At 44.3% G+C, this 15,973-nt stretch overlaps 1 long non-coding RNA gene across 1 annotated transcript in view; it reads right to left on the bottom strand.

Moving 5' to 3' along the window:
- Positions 1-1,931: 1,931 nt before the first annotated feature.
- The window catches only part of LOC128086801 (uncharacterized), a 41,666-nt gene continuing 27,624 nt past the window's right edge, over positions 1,932-15,973 (bottom strand). Inside the window, exon 3 of the long non-coding RNA XR_008209533.1 lies at positions 1,932-4,375. This is a non-coding gene — a long non-coding RNA (uncharacterized LOC128086801). The remainder of the gene's footprint in view (positions 4,376-15,973) is intronic.

Genomic DNA, 15,973 nt, shown 5'->3' with positions numbered 1-15,973 from the left:
ATCCCTTCTGCAGGAGCGCTGTCTCTCTCATGTCACCATCTGTCCTTGAGTCCCAAGTCACCCTGCTACGTCCCTCTTCCAATCATAGGTCCAATCTCAATCCACTCCATGATCAGTGGAAGGGAGCTGTATGGGAACTATTGAATCATGGCCTGAACCTCTGACTGATCACCTGAGGCAAGCAATGAGTCAGCCGTGGGAGCACAGGGGAAGGCAATCCATCTGTGTGACTGGAAGGAGTGGAGCCTGGCTGCATCTCTCCTAGACCCCATTTAAGGGATGACTGGCACTGAGGAAGGATCTCTCTCTGGAGACTGCTCCTCTTGGTGTTTTTTTCTGTAAGCCCGGGACACGGATAAGCTTTCCATTCATTCTGATTATCCCTTTCCAACGTGATCATCTTTCCAGTTATACACTCTTTAAAGACCAGCCTAACTTCTCTGTATGCTTGTTGATTATACATTAGTATACTCGTTGATTATACAGGAGCCCCTTCCCACCCGTGTCTCCAGCATGGCTCTTCTCTCTGTAGTGCACTGTGTTCACCCTTGGCATAACTTTATGGCAATCCCGTGTTATCTCTTACTGGCTGGGCTCTTGGTGCCTCTGTTGCCAAGAACTGGGCCACATTCATATCCAATGAATGCCAGCCCCTTGCCATAATGCTATGTCCAGCTGCAGTCCTGGCTCAGGTTGCTGTGCCTTCCAGCTTTGCTGCAGGCAAGAAATCAGAGGGCTCCAGCTGTAGGGCCCAACTCCTCAACACCCTACGCCATCTCCTGTGCTACAACCCCAACTGTGCCCAGGAGAGGCAATGGCAGTTTTCTTGTGGCACAGTGAAACCCCAGGATCTTTTACCCATCGGGACTTGACTTCCTCATCAGGCTGCAGATGCTGTCTGGGGCACAGAATGCAGATGAAACTCCTTTTCCAGCACAAAGAACTGCCTCAAAAAGGACCACAGGGCACAGGGACAATCTGCACCTACATCTCCCTCAGGTCTCAATGCTCACAGTCAAGCCAACAAACTTGCAGAACTCCTTTAGTGATGGAGAGCTGTGCCTTCTGTGAGACTGGCTCACTCACTGTTCCTGACTCACACGTGATTGACAGGGTTAATGGTGGCCCACTTGGTGTCACAGATCCTCATTCCTTGAGGTTGGGGCTGAGCAAGGAGATTATGGATGCATAATGTGTGTGGATCTTTTCTTCCTGTTAACCAGCGATAGAACGCAAAGTTGTGCTGGAGGAGTTTCAGATTAGACATTAAGAGAAGGCTCCAGGCAGACCTTGTAACAGCCTTGCACAACCTGAAGGGGTCCTGCAGGAAAGCTGGTGAGGGACCTTTCATAAGGGTGTGTAGCGACAAAGACAAGAGGAAATGGCGTTAAACTGGAAGTGGATTGATTTAGGCTAGACATTAGGAAGAAATTTGTTACCGTGAGGATGGTGAGATATTGGAACAGGTTGCCCAGAGGGGTTGTGGATGCCCCCTCCCTGGAGGTGTTCGAGGCCACACTTCATTGGATATGAATGTGGCCCAATTCTTGGCAACAGAGGCACCAAGAGCCCAGCCAGTAAGAGATAACACGGGATTGCCATAAGGTCACGCCAAGGGTGAACACCATGTTCAAGGCATCGGTCTGTGAGCAGCCCAGTCTAGTGGGAGGTGTCACTGCCTATAGCAGGTGTCCCTTCCAACCCAAACCTTTCTATGCTTCTATAATTAAGAAAAATGTTTTTACTGTAATGGTGATCACCACTGGAACATGCTTCCTAAAGAGCTGGTCGATGCCTTGTGCCTGTCAGTGGTCAAGAGGCATTTGAACAATGTCCTTAAGTAATACGCTTTATCTTTTGGTTAGCCCCAAAGTGGTCAGACACTTGCACTTGAAACAGCACATGGAGAGTTTGACTCACAGATGACATTTATTGAAGAAGAGGGTGCTGGGGGTGCCTAATTTTGTGTGCTGGGCATGCTGGCTGCTCACACGCTGGGGCTTCTGAGGGTGAACATGAGGTGGGTGCTGAGCTCTTGGTGCAGAGAATGCTGAGTCCTGGGGATGTTTGGGTTTTGGATACTGGATTGTGAGGTGCATTGGTGTGAGGTGCAGTTGCTGGGTGTGAAGAGTGTTGGAGGTGCCAAGTTCTGTGTATTGTGTGCACTGAATACAACGTGTGCTGGTAGCTGGGTGCTAGAGGTTCTTAGTTCTGAGTGCTTATACGTGCTAGGTGCTGAGGGTATCCTGGTTTTGGAAGCTGGGCATGCTTGTGTTCAGGTATTAGGGCTGCCAGGTGTGGCTGGGAGCTCGGATAGGGGTACTGTTCTTGATTTCCTGGGGATTTATGTAATTGTATCTCAGCTCAGCCTTGAAGTTTCTCTCTTCAATGCATTTGGGGACGTCTTCCAATTCTCTCTGGGAGGCCCTGATGAGCCACCGGGGTTCTGCCTCTGTGAAACGCTCCTCTGGATAATGCCCCAGGAGCCTCTGGAGGGAGAAAAGAATGGGGACTCTGTCAAGTTCAGGCACATGGCGTGGTTGCCTCAAGCCACCTGGCATCAGCAGGGCAATGGTGACCACCGTCTGGGCTGGGGTGTACCCAAGTGGTGAGGAAGGCTCACAATGTCTTCCAGGTGGGAGCTGAGGGGGATGAGAACCACCAGGATGTTGGCAGTGGTGTTGACTTCAGGGAGAGTGTCCAGGAAGTGCTGAAGCAAGGTCTTTCCCTTCTCCTCTGGTGGCGGGTGGCGCATGGAAGGTGGTGCATTGGGTAGGAAGGCATCCATGTCATACTGTGGGCAGAAAGTTTGCAGACAACAGAGGGGATGGGTAGGGCCATCCATTTGGCGTGGGGACGGGTTGGATGAGGACATTGTCCTGAAGTGAGCTGGGGACGTCTCTCCAACACAGAGGTGAAACGGTTCTCTGGCATGCAATGGGGATGTCCCAGTGGTGCATGAGAAGGATGTGCTTCCAGTGTAAGTGGGGGACAGATGGTCCCCCCAGCATGAAAAGAGGACCGTACTCTTGCACAGAAGTTTCAGATGGGGACAATTTCTTCAGTGCACGAAGGCACTGGACAAGGTTGTCCCTTCAGTGCAGACTGGGACAAACAGGGAACACTGTCATAAAGAGCAGGTAGACACAGATGTCCTCCATGGCATCGGTAGGAGACTTCCCTCCAGTGTGCAGAGGTCAGCAGGGAGTAACTGCCCAGAACGGGGCAGATGGGGATTCCTGAAGTGCACATCTGCACTTCAGTGCTTGGATAGATCTGGGCCACCTGCTGCAAAAGACGAAGAATGGTATTGTTTTGCAGGTGAGGAACATACAGCTGCAGTTCAGGTTCCTTTTCAGCTTGGTCTTTCAGCCAGTTCAGTACCTTGCTGACACGGCTACATAACTTGAGTGGGTGAAAGTCAACTTCAAGCCAGTTGTAGAGTTCTTTTACTTCTGGAACAACATATTGTACTACGTTGAACCTCACCATGTCATTAAACGTGCCCTGCCACATTCCCTGGTCCTTTCCCACCTGTCCACTGTTGACAGCTGCATGCTGTGCTGAGCAATGAACATCAGCATGGTTAAGAAACTGGTTGAGATCTGCCACCGTCTTCAGCAAGAAGGGGATGCCTGAACAGCAGGGGGCAAAGAGCCACCAGGGCCCCATCCAAGGCACCCCCACTGGCCCTGGGGACACCTAGGAGCCTCCGGGAGCCCACTGGGCTATGGAATGGTACCTGAGGATGTCTGGCCCAGAAACCATTGGTGAAGATATCCATCACCCAGGCCTGCAGCTACACATCACCTTGCACCGCTGCATTGTCTGTATTGTAGGAAGCCACCATCCTGGAGACAAACCTGTTGTAGGAAGAGGGACAGTGAGGCTGCAGGATGTCCCCAGAGCCATAAGTGATTGTTGCTGAATCCTCCAGTCCATCTCTTGATGGCCTCCCAGAGGATCATCTCATCATCCCAGTAGTGGTAGCTGAGGATGAAGGAGATGCCATGGGCTCGTATGTCTTCAGGGAGGCAGAGCGATGTGTAGGTAAACTTTTCCAAGCCCCGCTGAAGAATCAGCAGCAACGCCTCAAAGGTGTTGTGTGGCCTGTCAAGCTCATGACGCAGTTGGGCTTGTTAACTGATGTTATGGTTTAAGATTTTTGGTTATTGGTATTCCAGATCGTAACGTCATGAGTGCTTCCTTCTCCCACATGAACAAATGAGGTATTTTTTGCTTTCCCTCGATGAGACAAACTTTCTGAGATGTTTACTTGAGGGCATTTAGGGGCTTAAAAATCAGGTTTTCCCAGAGATCCTCCAAGCTTTCTGCTTTCACAGGAGTAGTGTTAAACACTGTATTCTTCTGATGCCTGAGAAAAAAAAGCACACACAAATACATTCTTATCCACGTATTTGAGTAACTGAACACAACACACTTAGATATTGTGGGAATGGAATGTTGTTTCTGCATTAGATATTAAAAAGGGCAATTGGTTTGAAGAAGTAGAACATAATTTATTTGTATTCTGTACCTTATCCGTAGAAATAGTTCATCTAAGAAGTAGAAATACTGTCTATGTTAGCAGCATGTTTTAGAAACATTATTACTGAATTATGTGATTCATTCTTTCTTGCAAGACTGTAATAGTTGTTAAATGTTCCAAACAATGTGAGTATAGGGTTAGGGATTAGGAAACATATTGTAGAGCTGCTCTGTTAGGATAAGAAACTCCCAGCAAAAGAAAAACAGAGTTAGCAAACATCAGAGAAGTTGGGGCCTCTCCACAAGGCTGGACTGTCTCACTCCACGAGAAGATTGTTACGTGACAGACAGGCATCAAGATACTCCCCCCTGTCCTTCCGAGCTTATCTTTGTGGAAGGGAGGACAAGCAGATATCCACAGAACAACGATCAAGTGTGAAACAAGTTAGTTAATTAATTACAGATTTACATACAGCCAGCGAGGAACTAGGGGAGAAAGAGATAAGCATCAGGCAATAGGGAATAAAAGATGTACGCTGTTTTCTGGGTGCTCTCCTGCTTGCAGGAGGCCCGCCATTGCAACTGCGAATAAAATCTGCTTTATCAGAGATACCGTCCTCATAAATTATTTTGAGTATTTCCAACAGTATGAATAACCACCTGAGATTAAGAGTTAAGACTCTCACAGGCACTTTCCCTGTTCAAGCAAGCAATATCTTAAAAAACACTATGTGCAACAGCTGCAAACAGGTATATATTTCCTTTCTTAGAGCTTGTCAAAGCTAAACGTGAGAAAGGAGACAAGGCAAACATAGCTTAATGACAAGAAATGCTGTTAACCTACTCAAAAGGACAAACACGTTTCACCTGCAGCCCAAGTTTCCGCAGCCTGGAAATAAATCCCTGAGTTCTGTGTTAATATGTAGCTGGTTGGGAAAAACTCTTCAACTTTCGCATATTCTGATATATTGATTTTGAATGATCACTAAAATTTGTACAACAAATGCTTTTAGAGTGCTCACGACCATGCCTTTGGGCTAATAGGAAATTAATGGTTGTACAACTTTATGAAGTTGCATGTCAGATGGAATCAATATGAGCGGGCAAATGTGCTAGACCATCACTAGGGGCACCATTACCTATCGACCCTAGAGAAACAACAAGCTGTGGAAAAGGAGGCAGAAAGAACATGCTGGCGGTGGATGCGATAGGCATTGCCAGCAGGGCGTCCCCTGCTTCAAAGTGCACTTTTCCTCTCTCACCCATCACAGATTCTCTCTTGCTTATTATAATAATTCTTCTTGGGATCCAAAGGGTGTTTTCCATTTGCACACCGCACTGCCCAAGTGGAACACCTGCCTGCAGAACAGAATAAACTGTCAAGATTAGCTCTCTTGGAGTGCACCTTTGTCTCAGTGATGCATGGTCACAAATCTGTTCTGGTAGAGTGTATCCCTTATCACTTGTAAGTGTATTTTATCACTTGCTCTAGATAATAGATAGCAGTGTAGCAGTGGCACTGTAACCTTATCACAGCTTCCACAACTGTGACCTCACTCCAGTGTGTCTATCACTCCTTGAGTGTTGCTATGTGCCTCAGTATCGTTAGCCAAATGAAAAAATTGAGACACTTCACATGCTACCTGACATCTCACAAAGTCAGACTACACAAGGCTCTGTCTTCTGCTTATTTCCTTAGATTTCAAGTGTCTCCCTGTAACAGTACAACCTTTTAAGCACACATCAACACTGTATTTACAGAAAATCATATTGCCTTCATAGCAAGGATCTGTTGGACTCAATCTTCATGGTTTTGTTTCTGAAAGAGCATATCAAATAATGTTTAACATAAAAGTTCATACGAATATTCCAGTTATTGAGAATAGTCACTTTTTCCCCCCACTTAAATATGGTCAATGCATGCATTCATTGCAGTGCTGAAGCTGATGAAAGAACATTTTGAACAGTAACTCCTAAAATTCCACTCACCAGTGACAAGACACATTTTGACATAGGTTTCGTAGTCTCATGTATGTAAATGAAATCCACAGCTTTGGTTACAGAACTTAAACTTTTAAAAGCCAGAATTATCATAATATTATCAAATCTCCTCAGCTGTTTTGCATGAAGATATAAAGCCTGGTATTTATTTTTCTTAATACTGAAACTGTCCTATAAAATTCACCAAATGCTTTCTTCCACCGTTATTAATCCCAAATCTAAATAAATGAATAGCTGTTCATATCAGACTGCAAAAGGCTGTTTGATATGCCAGACATGTGAAGGATGCTAAGAGAACTTGTGCAGTATGTGTCTTAGAGCTGAGTTATGTGTTCTGCTAGTTACACGGAAGAACGTGAGAGGTTTGCCTGGGGCTGAACACCATGGGTTGGAGAACTGACTCTCCATCAGGATGCAGAGCAGATTATTCACAAATTCACTCTCAGTTTCAATTTCTAATTACATTAGAATTTAAGAAGATGACATAGCTGTAGATTCTTTGGGATACAGCGATGCCGTCCCACAACATTCACACCACAGTGCCAACCACATCTGCTCCACTGTGGAGAAGCTCTGTTCAGTTGCACAGCTTGGGTAAGGGTACGACCTATTCTTGAAGCACAAACTTCAGCATTTTACAGAAAAGAAATCTGCAAGGATTCCGCCCTTGCATTTTTGAAGTTCCCCAGACAGAAGCTTCTAGATGACTGAAGGTTTGAATGGACAAAGCATGCACTGTTCACGAGTGCAATCCTTCCATTCCTGGGCTGGAATACCAATGTGGCTATGAGACAAAGTCAAGCAGTGCAATAGCAAATGAGGCAATATGCTGAGCCTGCACTGGTGCACACTGACCTGCAGTGGAACACGTTGCACTCTGTGAGTAACTATCCATGCACAGGGACTGGAAAAAGAGGAGGAGCCAGAATTACTTTGAGGAAGCATGAGGGAGCAAAGACTATTAGCAATGTGCTAGAAATATGCTAGAAGGTTCTGTCTGCTCTGCCCTGTTGGGAGTGAGCAGAAGTAACTAACTGAACATTGCAACACAAACCCAAATACATTAACTGAACTGAACTGAACTGAACTGAACTGAACTGAAAGTGGGTTTAGGTAAATTCACAACATGATTGAAGAGCTGGTCTCACAAGTTTACACAGCTGTGGAGGACCCGAGCTCAAGCCAAATAAGCAGCGGCGATTTCCAGCTGAAGCACAGGATGGTGGTAACTTAAACTTGCAGGGACAAGTTTCACGGCTCTTATTCTTGGAGTAAGCAGCCAGGAGTGGCACCTGCTTAACAGGACCGTAGTAGCAGATTAAAAAAAAAAAGAAAAAAAAGAAAAAGAAAAAAAACAGGAGGCAACAGTGAGAACTCTGAGTGGATTTACCAAGGATTTACTAATATTGACCATTTATTTTGACTTATTTAGAAAACAGCCACGTACCAGTTCTATCACCACTTACACTTAGTGTAAGGCCTGTGTTCAACAGCAGGGGAATGAACATCCCACAGACTCCTCTCTTTCGGCACTGGGAAATAATCAATGGTCATATATTGCCTCAGTGGGAAGAATTTAACGCCCAAGATCATCAGTTGATGGCTGAAGGATTAGGTACACTTCAGACAAACATCTCTATGGCTTTGAGTGGCATACAGGCTCAATTATGGATACAGAGAATGGTGTCTGCATTGATGAGGGAAGGAGAAGCAGGTACTTTATCCACGGAGATTCAAAAGATCATTTGGAACAATGCTAATGACTTTAAAAGAAGGTTCCAGTCTTGGTGGAATTTGGTTAATTTTGCCTATGACCCAATACAAGATTCAGTCACAGCATTTGTGATGACCATAGCCCAAGCATCAGTATACACTATATATCCCATAATTGCCCTTGGTATACAGCACAATGAGTTTGTTCTGTACCCTACTGAATGCTGAGAATGGGCCTATCGTGAAGCTAAGAAATGGCAGACAGTTGATGTCAGCACCTGTACAGCAAGAACTCAGCAAGGCTTTATTTGTGAAAGCAACACCAATATGAACTTTTGGAAACACTGCCCTCCTACCTCCATAAAAAAAACCAAAACCAACCTACAAACAAACAGCTTGGTAACAGACCTCATATGGAAATGTATCATAGCCACAGCATCAGGGAGATTGTGAGTCTGAGACGCTCAACCAACGAGCGAGCACCAGGAGAGCATGACCTGCGTTGGGTCTGGGCTATGCAACAGAATGCATTTCGCTGACCGGTGCACAATTCCTCGTTTGCCGATAGGGGGCGTGCGCCCGCCACTGCAATAATGAATAAACTTGCCTGCTATCACTAGGATTTCTCCCTCATCTGGAATTTCTGACTTGCAGCCTTTCTCACAGATGTGGGATTGGGATGTGGGGTGTGGGGATATCGAAATGGAATGTATACGGGATGGGATTTTAGGAAATGGGATATGTATGGGATGGGCTGTGGATATGGGATGGACTTAGAATGGTTATGGGGTCATAGAATCATAGAGTTGCTCAGGTTGGAAAAGATGTTCAAGATCATAAAATCCAACCGCAACCCAGCTATTCTACCTTACCTCTAACAGCCCTCTGCTACACCATGTCCCTGAGCACCACATCCAGACGGTTTTTAAACACATTCAGGGATGGTGATTCAACCACATCCCTGGGGAGCCTATTCCAGTGCTTAACAACCCTTTCTGTAAAGAAGTTCTTCCTGATATCCAACCTATATCTGCCCTGGCATAACTTGAGGCCATTTCTCCTCATCCTGTCAGCTGCCACCAGTAAGAAGAGACCAACTCTGCTCTGCTGTGATCACCTTCCAGGTACTGGAAGACAGCAGTAAGGTCTCCCCTCAGCCTCCTGCAGGCTAAACAGCCCCAGTCCTTCAGTCTCTCCTCATAGGGCACATTCTCCAAGCCCTTCCCCAGCCTTGTTGCCCTTCTTTGGATCTGCTCCAGCACCTCCATGTCCTTTCTGTACTGCGGTGCCCAAAACTGAACACAGTGCTTGTTAAAGTACCTCACCAGTGCTGAGTACAGGGGCAGGATGACTTCCCTAGTCCTGCTCACCAACACCATTGCTGATACAAGCCAGGATGTCATTGGCCTTCTTGGCCACCTGGGCCTCCTGGTCACATTTACGTTCTGTCTCAGAAATCTCCATTGAACAAGAAGACAAACTTTTGTCATACAGTCTACTTCTGCTTTACTTATGTATAACTTGCATTAAGCCCTAATTTGTATCTACCTTAAGTGCCAGAAATGAGCATAAACACCCTTGGATGGGTGTGTAAGTCAGCGTAAATCAGAAAGCAATACTGATAGATTTGTGTGTGGCTACGCATACAGGACTGCAGTCTCTTTCCACAAACATTACATACCCGGATAAATAAACCTGCAGCCCACCAGATGGCACTCGAAGCCAACAAAGACGGTTTTTCTTTAGAAAATACGAAATAACCAAAGCCAGCCCAGTGCAGAACCTACATGCCCAGTGCCACCGACTGCCTTGAACACTGAGCGAAGTACAAATTTAGGAATATTTTCACTGGAGTTTAAAGATATAAAATGTTTCGTTTAATTTTCCGTGAGCTCTTTTTCTCCTTTTTCACACTGTGATACATTCTACAATTAAAGCAGTTTGACAGGTAAATAAAGAAGTAATCTGGCTGTTTTGATGCATTAGGAAAAAAAACGTATTTTAGTGTGGTTCACTCTAACAAAGCAGAACATTTCACATTCTTATCAAAAAGAGGAGATGTTACAACAATTTTTATTTTTGTTTTCGCCAATTAGAATAAAAATCAAAATGTCAGCTGTCACTGAGAGTGTGAAAAAGCCATATTATTGCAAGTAACATTTACCAAACTAACTCCCACCTACAACAGGCACTGCTCTACTAATTAAGATATGAATGTTGCATTTTCAATTAGAATGTACAAAGAATGCAATGCACATCATTAAGCAGTGACACATTTTTGAGAGCTTGTTTACTCATTTTGTGAGTATACATACATGACATACAACTCCCAGCCATGGTAACGTGCCTTCCAAATGCTCCATTTCCCACTGAGGTTTACATTTTGGACATAACAGGACTGGTGGGCAATACAAGCTTGTCCCTTTCTGTTTTTCAACCAGCTGAGGCCTAGCAGTTGTTCTACGGCAGCAGAAAAAGTGGGCCTGGAGCTTTGCACTCCCATCTTCTACTAGCAGGATGTGCTTAACTGCATGCACAATCCATCATCTGCTTTCTTGAAGTCCTGCTCACTCCCAGGTGCATGTTTTAGAGCTCCTCATTTCTATAGTAACCAAAACCAGACTGACTTCTCTAACTGAGGACAACTCAGCCATTTCTATCCTGCTGCAGAGATCTTTCTTCGTTGTCTAATTATAGCTAAAATAACAATTACAAGAAATAAACAACAGAAAGAGAGCTGATGGCACAGAGCATATCTCTAGTTAAAACAGATAGCTTATTTTTGTGTTTCATTACTTCCTCAAAAATTCATTTAAATTAATTCATTATTTTCCTTGAATTAACCCCTTCTTCCAGAAGCATATTAGACCCTGCCTGGATTTCAGAGGCTGCTTGCTATGGGATGGGGCGCTCATGTCAGATCACAGCAGGTCACGGTGCTCTGACTGCTGTGAAGGGCTGCCAGGCTCCCAGCTATCTTTCAAGTTGGGCTGCAGAGCAGAAATCACTGTGAGGACCATCGCTCTCTGCCTCTGTGCCTCATTTGGAAAGGACGCATCATTTCTCCTCCAGCTTTTCATTTAGGGCAGCAGGCTGCATCAGGCAGTGTCCTACAGCATGTCGCTCAGTGCGATGGGTCTTTACACCCTTCCTGTTCTCCAGGCAATGCTTCAGTAACAATGTCTGAAAACATCATCTCCCCCGAAGTTATTTCCTTCTGCAGAAAAGAGGATCGACAATGCAAACTGATGATACTTTCTTCCAAAAAGAGGGCTAAAGTTGTGCATGTTTTGAATCCTTTTAGTAAATTGCATTACAAAACCAATATCTCTATCTGCTACAGCGAAATTGCAAATTAACCCCCTTTAAAAGTAGGTCAGCTCACATCACTTACAAGAGCAGCTCTATGAAATCAATCTTAATATCGTTATCAAGCAATCTGTGGAAGCCTGTTCGGCAGACAGCGCACTCTGACTCCATGCCCAGGGCCTTGCAATTAACAATCATGCTACTCCCCATTTGTCCCTACACACGTTACAAATGTCTGCCACTTAAGCAGACTTCATCTGATATTCATGGAAGCATTAAAAATCACCAAAAGGGAAAGAAGAACAAAAGATGGAAAATGTTCTCAGTATTTAAGGGAAAAGTTGCTGCAAGTTCCCATGTAAGACCTGCCCTCTGACAATCACACCCTCAGAGTGGTTTAATGCTTTACGAGTATGAACAACGCTATTTACTTTTAAGAATCCAAACACATGCTTGCCATTACACATTTTTTCCCACTGTATCATCCAATGCACTAGAAGAAAGACTTCGGCACCTACAGGTCAGAACAAATTTGGCTGCAGTCCTCAAAGTGCTGGTTTGTAAACATGCACTTAGTGGATACTTCCATGATTTCATTTTCTGAAACTGTATCTTTTTGTCCCGTTGTGTTTTCTCAGAAGACCGAATCACTGTTTGATTTGCTGTTGCATGTGAAACCATCTCTTCTGGCTTTTGGGTACTTTCCCTGTTGAGTTCCTGCAGATATGTTGTGGTTTGGTGACTTTTCTGCTGCCTGTGCCCCCCTGTCATGGACTTATGTCTAGGGATAACCCCGTGACAAGATGTCAAAGCCAGCAGAAACCTCTTAGCTACTCAAGATCAGGTGTAATTTTAACACAGAAGGAAGGATTTATACACAGCATGGACTTCATTTTGGAAGAGTTGCAACTGTTAATGTCATCAATGATCAACATAACTAGTTGCTAAATAGCTCCCCCCAAGTTTAATACCATAGAATGTTGAGTGGTAAAAAAAAGGACGGTGGCCCAAAGATTGTGCCTTCCACAGCTTGTTTTTGGCCAGTTTTGCTGGTGCAGCTGTTTGTTCAGTGCAGCTGTGCTCAGCACACCACTCTGGCTTCAAATGAAAGGAGTTGAGGGGCTGGATGCTACTACGTGGGGACAGAAACAAAGGTGGGCAGCACAAATAGGCTTAAACTGAGCTTGTCACGGTATGATTTGTTACGGCTCCATCAGACACGTGGCAGACAGCGTCCAGCATGCAGAACAGTTATATAAAAGTCAAATGTATCTCGCATACTAACAAACACCCTGTCTGATAGCTGTCTGATTCATCTACTCCAGCATCTCTAACAACAATGGCATCTGAACAGGAACGTGAACGACTCTGTTGAGCATTTCAATTCTGAGGCATTGTAATGCTACGCACAGCTGCATTTTACTTTGTTTTTCCTGACAGAGAATATTCCCTGTTAATTCAGTGCAAACAGATTACTGGCAGAAGATGTTGCCACATATTGGCAATTTTAAACTACTGCTAGCTCAGCCAGGCAGAGCAGAACATACTCCAACCCTTCCTCCAAAAAAACTTAAAGAATGCTACTGTTCAGAACTGGAAAAATACATGCTGTCAGGAATCTTACCAAGAAATAAAGTGTGCTTTCAAGGTAGTTTTTGTGTTTTCTCTAGAAAAAAACCTTGGGATTCTTCTCATAATATAGTTCAGTACCCTCAGTCAGAACATGCTGCATGACTCTGTGATAAAGTCACATCACCAATTGATTTTGAGAACAATATATCAGTCTGCCAAAGAGAAGAAATAAGCATTCCTTGAAGCTTCTTTTCTGTCTGGGCAACTCATCAGTACTCTCTTAAATTCTTTTATTTAAATCCTTAGAGAAACATCAATTGATCCAGGAGCCTTGGGAAACTGAGGGGACCTCTGGCTGCAATAAAGTGAGCAGGAAGCACATAATGATATAATACATGTGGCTGATTGTAACTCAACTTTCTTGGTGTTAACTGAGGACAGCTGGCAGAATCAGAGCAAAAAAGCAAACATGCTTCTTCCCCTATTCAATAAGACTCTATTTCACTGAACAAACCTCACAGTAGCAAAAACATGAATCCCAATTTTAAAATAAGGTATGTGAGGGCTTTTTCTTTTTCCAAACCTACATCATAAAACACAAATGTTTTTTGAGGAAATATCAGCATCTTGTGTCAACTTTTCCTTGCAGCCTTGAATGCACAATGCCCTGAACGTACAATAAAAGGCTGTATCTAAATTCGCAGCCACCATCACCTGCCAGAAGGCCAAACCTGCACGAGCATTTAATAGGACATCTTAAAAAAGTACAATCTCTGCCCCTTCTCCTGACGTTAAGAGGTTCTTCTCATCAGAACCACTTAAATTGCCTTGTATAAGGATGGGAAGGACACTGAATTGTGCATCTGTAAGTGAAAGGACAGCATGTCCAAAGAGGGAAAAACACAGCTGAGGCATGGCTCCCTGTCCTGCTCTTCCTGGTGCCCAGGAAAAGGGTTGGCACTACATAAGGTTGGATGGAGGGAGACGTTTCCCTGGAGGTGCTCAGCAGCCTTTTGTCTGAGCGCAAGCCTTCCTGCTCTCCACTCCCCATACATGCCCTGCAGCCAGGATTTAGACCGCCTGTGCCAGATGTCCACAGCCATAATCTAATGTTTTAGTTGGCTATAAAGTTAGAAAGAAACAATAAAAGGGATTAAATATAATGGAAGCCAAGGAAGTGACAAAACAAATTAAACAGTGGGAGAAAACAGAGGAAATGCATAATAAATGTAATCATTAGTATCCTCCATGTGCCAGTAATTTGACAGGCAAAAACAAAGATGACTCAGATATTTTCAGAAGTTTCTAAAAGCAGAGCTGTTAATCACAAATCTGACTGAACGTTTCTAGAAATTCTTTGTTTTATTATGTTGGGTATATAATTCATACAGTAATGGTTTGATGTTGCAAGCAAACAGAAAACCAAACGATGCCAAGACTCACTGATCTCATATATATCTAACAGTTCCAAAGGCAGCAATATAATCTCCTGTAATCTACTTCTACACTGGCGTTAGTTTTGGGGGCTATGAAAGAGAAAAGGGGGAGAAATGAAGTCAAATTCTAGTTTTATTTTGAATACCACTTCTTCCTTACTGCTGAAATGCTTTAATACACACCTGGAAATTGCTTTAACAATAGAAAGTTACAGACACGAATACCCATAATATTCTATCCAAATACAAGAAGGGGTAGTCCAGTCCTTGTTCCATCCCAGAGTTTATTCATATTTTTGTCAGCATTATTAATGCTACCTGATTTTATTAGGTCGATTATTTTATGTATTAGCTGAAAAATTTGCAGCTCTGCTATTTCAGTGTGAGATCCAGGCCCAACTACACAATGTTTCATCATTACAATACCAGTGCTCCCAAGAATGATGAATACTTTGAAATGAAGCTGATGATAATGATGGCTGAGAGTGTGCTGAACAGTGCATGTTGTATGCACTTAACGATGTAGGCCACCCACTGTAAGGAGTCACAGTCATGCAAACCATGAAGAATGGGCCCATGTCATTCTTCAGCAAGCACTGGTAGGAATTGCTTTTGTTGGTTTTGATTGCCTACTTTCCTGCACTGCATTCCCATGCCTCCACAACTATCCATGCAGCAGTGTCATCCATGCATTCTTAGCCCGGTGCTGTTTGCTCCCTTCCATCTGTTTGGGCATGGATATGGAGGTCTCTGAAATTAAACCTGGTCCTAGAAGGGCTGGCGATAAAATTAAGTCTCTGCTTTAAACAAGTATTCAGATTCTAATCCAGTCAGTTCTATGAACAGCTAGTAGTAAGAAGACTTTTCATGACATATGCTTTAATTTATAGGTCCTCAGGTGTTTGTGTTGTTGTTTGCTTGTTCATTTATTTTTGCGGAGGAAGTGCTTCTTTGTGCTCTTCAGAGAGAGGATAGGCCAGGTGGGAATATTGCTCTGATAGTACATTCTCTTCCGGAGGATGTTTGACTGTCAGCGTTGCTCATGACTTTAGGTTTGCATGATTGTTTAGTTTAAAAGCTTCTTACTGCCTCAGTATTCCAGTAAGCTAAGAGAAAAATCACAGAACGGGTTGGGTTGGAATGGACTCCAAGGATCATCAAGTTCTAACCCCAACCCTCCCCTGTTACAGGGCCACCAACCTCCAGGTCCGGTACTAGACCAGGCTGCCCAGGGCTCCATCCAACCTGGCCCTGAACACCTCCTGGGACGGGGCATCCAGAGTCTCTCTGGGCAGCTGTTCCAGCACCTCACCACTCTCTCTGTGAAGAACTTCCCCCTGACATCTAATTTAAACCTTTCCTCCTTAGGCTTAAAACCATTCCCTCTTATCCTAATCCATGGCATAACTCTCCTGACCAGAGGAAAACCAGCAACGATCAACTTGTTCCACAGT

This window comes from Tympanuchus pallidicinctus, unplaced genomic scaffold, assembly GCF_026119805.1.
Source record: "Tympanuchus pallidicinctus isolate F22 unplaced genomic scaffold, pur_lepc_1.0 scaffold3, whole genome shotgun sequence".
Lineage (NCBI taxonomy): Eukaryota > Metazoa > Chordata > Aves > Galliformes > Phasianidae > Tympanuchus > Tympanuchus pallidicinctus.
This window is presented reverse-complemented; position numbering and strand designations above follow the sequence as displayed.